The sequence below is a fragment of the Schistocerca americana genome, chromosome 7 (genome assembly GCF_021461395.2).
Source record: "Schistocerca americana isolate TAMUIC-IGC-003095 chromosome 7, iqSchAmer2.1, whole genome shotgun sequence".
Lineage (NCBI taxonomy): Eukaryota > Metazoa > Arthropoda > Insecta > Orthoptera > Acrididae > Schistocerca > Schistocerca americana.
Window position 1 is genome coordinate 611,929,012 of NC_060125.1, and position 5,990 is coordinate 611,935,001.

Consider the following 5,990-nt stretch of genomic DNA (forward strand, 5'->3'; position numbering starts at 1 on the left):
CAAGTCACTGCGTTTGTCTTCGTTCGGGGATAATATGTCCTATCTGGGAGAGGTAGTGTGCGTGGTTCTATTGTTTGCGGCCCCACTCGAAGGAGGAAGGCGATCATTTTTTTGACCAAACACCATACGTCCGCCGAAGGACCGCATATCAGGCGATGCTCCTCAGTGTCTATAACATTGCACTGCGGACACAGTGGCTCGTCCGCCATATGAATTGTATGCAACCTGGAACGAGTCACGTATTTCCCATTTACCACCTGATACCACAGCGCGCGTTCCCGTATCAAGTTGTGGGTGGTGCACTGTACGCCATACCACTGACCACGTAACTGTTGGTTGGCGGCGCTCGACGGCATTATTCGGCCGTCGTCGTGTCAAGATGTGATATATATCACGTGCCGTTACCGGCCTGGTAGTCGGTAGTTCCATACGTACATAACTGTGTTCCGCAAAGAAGGTTCGCATATGGGCAAGCGATGGTGAGATGTGAGCCACCGCTACCGGAGCCGAACGAGAAGGTGGAGCGAGTTCGTCTATCAAGCTGCCCGTCAGACTTGTCTGGCATCGTGTCCACAGCTTTATCATTGTGGTTACATAAATAGCCACTGCTCGGTCGCGTACGTGGACTAGTCCAAGACCTCCACGACTACGAGGAAGGGTGAGGGTTTCGTATCCTACCTTAAAAAGCAGACCTGTGCTCACAAAATATCCTGGTGCCGCCAGGATTCGGCGGGCCAACACCACCGGCATAGGAAGAACTTGTGCCAGGTGGGGGATGCGAGAGGCTAGATAAGTGTTGGCAAAGGTGACCCGTTGTATCATATCCAGTGCCCTTAACCTGTGACTTCGGACACTCGCACGAATTGTTTGCAGAAGATGTCTGTAACTCAGTGCCGCCGTGCGTCGAACGTCTGTAGTGAAGATAATTCCTAGGCATTTCATCTTGTTGATCGGCTGTAATGGTGCTACACTTCCTGTCGGGAGTCCTCTCCCGATGTTCACCGCTCCCGACTTTGCCATGTTCAGGCGACTTCCCGTAGCCATACAATACAAATTAATCCAACGCAGGGCCGCTCTTGCCTTGTCGCCTGACCGTGCTAAAAACACTAGGTCATCTGCGTATGTTCGGCATATAAACTTGTTGTGCCTTATCGTCATTCCTTGGAGTCGATTCCGGAGCCCGCAAAGCAGCGGCTCGACAGCGATGGCATACAATATCGTTGACAGCGGGCACCCTTGTCTGACCGATCGTGAGATGGTGATGGGCCCCACCAAGCGTCCATTGATGAGCACTTTGGATGCGGCTCCGTGGAGTAGTCTCATGACGACGGTGACAAAACTTTCCGGAAACTTCATTTTCGTCATCTCGTCCGTGAGATAAGCATGACTCAGCCTGTCAAATGCGCGATCAAAGTCTATCGATACCAATACACCCCGGAGACGACATGTTGAAGCCAGTGCGATAACATCGCGGTAGTCGCTGAGTGCCGTTTGTATCTTGCTATCTCCTCCTAGCTGGGTTTGGTCGAGTGAAATCACTTGGCGTATTACACGTTTAAAGCGTGCTGCAAGTATCCTGGCGTAGATCTTGTAGTCGCAACTAAGAAGGGTCAGTGGCCGGTAGGCCTGTATCCCTGTGCCGCCAGATGGTTTGTGGATGGGGGTGATCATTCCTTCCACGAAGGAGGGTGGAAGAGGCACGTTGGGAGACATCAATTCGCAGTACATATCAGTCCATCGTGGAATCATGAGATCTTTAAATGTACGATAGAACTCTAACGGATACCCGTCGGGGCCCGGCGATTTGTGCGACGCTCCCTTATCAATCGCTTCCATTACGTCGTCAACTGTGATTTCACCTGTTAACTCCAGGTTGGCCGACTCGTCGAGACGCGGAGAGCGTTCGTCGGATCTCATGAAAGGCTGCCTGATCATGTTCCGCTTCTTCATAGAGATGACGGTAGTGTTTCACAAACGCGTTGGCAATATCTTTTTGCGTTGTCATGCGGCGACCATCTGGCTGTACGACCGTCTGTATGAAGGTTCTGCGGCTACGTTGCTTTTCTCTGATAACGTGATACATCGACGGTGATTCTCCACGGACTCCTTCAAAGGCCCTTGCACGGATTGCGACACCCTCCAGACGGCGGCGCGTTATGGAAATTATTTGGGCCTGCGCTCGTTTTATACCGGCACGACGCTCCTGTGAAGGTGCTTGTACAGAAAGTTCGCGGAGCATCGTGAAATAAAATTCCGTCGTGTATCGTCTCCACATCATCTGCTCTCTTCCGTATGCAATTAACACTCGGCGCAATGCAAAATGTTTCAAATGGCTCTGAGCACTATGGGACTTAACTTCTAAGGTCATCAGTCCCCTAGAACTTAGAACTACGTAAACCTAACTAACCTAAGGACATCACACACATCCATGCCCGAGGCAGGATTCGAACCTGCGACCGTAGCGGTCGCGCGGTTCCAGACTGTAGCGCCTTTAACCGCTTGGCCACCACGGCCGGCGGCGCAATGCAGGCTTAACGCAGTCCAGCCACCACTGCAACGTTGTCGGATATGTCGGGAGGCGTCGTTCACACACGTGCCAAGTGTCTTCGACTAATCGTCTGGACTCAGGTTCCCTGAGGTGTGCTGTATTCAGTTTCCAAACACTGCGACTCCTCCACACCTGTTGACGACTGAGAGAGACCGTGCATATATATGCTATGTGATCTGAAAAGGCGACAGGCCACAATTCTGCATCGAGGATCGCAGGTTCGAGACGACGTGTTACGTAAATGCGATCTAGACGACTTGCAGAGTGACTCGTGACGTAGGTGTATCCACGTCTGTCGCCATGTATCTTCTCCCATGTATCAATGAGATTCATGTCCTCTATGAGTTGCCGCAGCTCCGGGCATGAAGTATATCGTGGGTATTGATCTTTTGGTGCGAGCACGCAGTTGAAGTCGCCTCCAAATAAGACATGTTCATACCGACCTAAGAATAGTGTTGCTATCTCCTCTGTGTAGAATCGGGATCGGTCGCGCCGTCTGTCGGACCCCGACGGTGCGTAAATGTTAACGACCCGTACTCCCAGCACTGTGAGCGCCAGTCCTCGCGCTGACGGCTGGTACACCACGTCCTCGGCTACTATGCCGCTACGGAGAAGTATCGCTGTTCCGCTGCCGCCGTCGGTAGTTGGTGTAATGTACGTATCGTACTCATAGAGGTCGGGGAAGCTCTCAACACATACTTCCTGCAGCAGAACGATGTCGACGTCTGACGCATGCAACATGTCTCGTAATAATTGCAATTTGACAGGCGTTCTGATCGTATTAATATTAATAGAGGCTGTTCGATATGCCTGCCGCTGTTCCTCATTGCGTAAAGCGCACATGAACGCTTATGTTAATTTGTGTGCTGCTGTCCGGTGACATGCTGTCTGTGCGTCAGTCTGCATCTTCTGCGCGGTTAACATCCGGTGGACGCAGCACTCGCCATTGCGGGTGCGTCGTCGGTGTGTGGGTCAGTATCGGATTCGTCGGCCCAGTTCCTGTGCTGGAGGTCCAGCTCCCGTCGTGTCTCTCCGGCCGCGCTGACCGAAGGCGGTGGCGTTGCTGCGGTGGGTGGACTTCCGTCGTCTTTCCGTCCGGTGTGTCTGTATTCAACCCCTGTCTAGCATGATTCGCGTCGTACTGCTGTGTGGGCGCTTCGGCGATCGTTGTTTGCGCGTGTGCGCCTCCGTATCCGAGTGCGGAAGTGACTCCCGGTGCTCAGGGACGAAAGCAGCAGTCGGCACAACAGCAGGATCAATTTCCACACCCCCTACCGATCCTTTCCGCTCGGTTAAGTGCATCGTCGGCGCCGGAGCGGCAGAGGTGTGCGTCGTTTCGTCACTGGAGGCGGTCTCTGCTGCAGTCGGTTGCCGTAAACTGTCAGGATTCTGTAACTTGTCATTCTTCGGGATGGGATCTGTTCGAAATGCGTCCGCATACGTTAGTGGTAGCGGTGTCAACGTGGACGGAGGTACGGGTTCGCCGTTTGGAACTTGCACTATCCTCCGCTGCATACATTCGGAACGGACATGGCCCTCTTTCCCGCAGCCTGAGCATGTTTTGGGTTGTCCATCGTAGATGACTATAGCTCTGCATCCGCCGATGAACAAGTACGAGGGTACATGTTGTGTCAGTTCTATTCTGATTTGACGCACCCCATTGAGAACGGGGTAAGTCGTGAAGTTGGACCATTTTTCCTCAACTTGGCTAAGCACTCTTCCATATGGGCGTAAGGCGTCCACGACCAAGTCAGACGGAACCTCGAAGGGAAGTTCGAAAATACGTATGTTTCGTAAGCCCAGTCCTGCATGATCAATAGTTACTTCTCCAACATGTCCATCAGAGTGACGAAATTTGAGTCCATGTTTAGTATCTCGGATGATTCTGTCACATGCTGCATCGTTAATCAGCTTGACGTAAACGACACTGCTCACTATGGAGAGGTGGATTCCGATAAGTTCGTTGTAGTCAAGTTTAACTTCGTCTCGTAGGAACCTTTCTATTTCGTAGGCTTTCGGTCTCGCATATTCATTCGAAAAACTAATCTTGAGAGTCGACTTTCGGTATGCATGTGCCATTCTATATCGAGTCGTCTAAACGCACCAGTACGCCGAAGAGGTAAACAACCGCGCGAGCGCGTACTTTTCCGGCAGGGACGTAAACAGACGTCCGTGCCATAGCACCGCCGAAGGCAGACTCGTCCACTCAGCTGTGATGAGTGTTGAGTAAGTGACAACTTCTCTTTGTAACAAGTTTTCCTGCTGTAGTTGGACAAACCAAGCACGACTTTTCGTGAGAAATGACCCTTCACAGCGTAACTGTCAGAGTATACGAATGGTATTTTCCGACGCATGATTAGAGAAAGATCATGTTGCAGTGAACTACACAGAGAAATGTTTACTTTTGATCCCCCACACGGCTCTTTGCGCAAGGTCTACTTAGAAAGAGTAAGCATAAAAAACTATTCTGAAATTTTACAGTCTTAAACGTAGAATTATATATCTCTTAATATTGTAGGTAAGACAGAGAAAATGAAAACGGAAATGGATGGGTTCAAGTCGGATATAGTGATATCAGTGAAGTGTGATGGCTGCCAGAACAAAATATCTGTGGAGGTGAATGCTGAGTTATCAGCACGAAATGAAATAAGAGTAATACAGAAACAAGTCTAATAATGAAAAGGAAAATACGATTCGTGGTAAAATAGTATGAACTGCCTAGTTACCAGGTTATCTAGCCAAGGTATATACAGATTGCTAAAAATTATGAGATAAAAGTAATTAAAGTATTGTCAGTGGGAAAGAAATTGTTTAGCTAAAGGGAGAGGTGAATTTCGATTTGGTGGTTCACTGGAGTTCGCTAGTGGGAAAGCGAATACAAGGAGAAAGAGTAGAAGAAAATGGACTACGGGGCAGGAACGAAAGGCAAAGCCACATGTTAGAACCTAGCAAATAGTTAAATTTAATCATTCTCAGTTTCTTTAACAGTCGTGAAAGATTCTTGTGTGCTTGGAAGAGACCTGGAGACACTGGAATGTGTTAGACAGATTATATAATGGTAAGAATGAAATTTAGAAATCATATTATAAATTCTATAATTATTTCTGGAGTAGATGTTTAATACGGCCATAATTTCTTAGATATGAAATGCAGATTTAGGCTGAAGGAGTTGCAGCGAGGTAAGAAGTTCAAGAAATGGGAAATATACAAGCTGGAATAACCAAAGATATTTTTCACTGTAGGGACGCAGGTTGAGTACCATGGTGTTTTCGGGGTGATGGAGCGTGGAGTGCGGCACGGGAGGCTGGTTGGTGTGCTGGACGCTAATGATGCAACGTTAGTGGAAGAAAAAAATTGATACATTAGAGTTTACAATGGGGTATTCCTCTCTGTGTCGTCAGCGAGGCCAGCGGTCTTACAGTACACTGCCTCGGAACGTGCT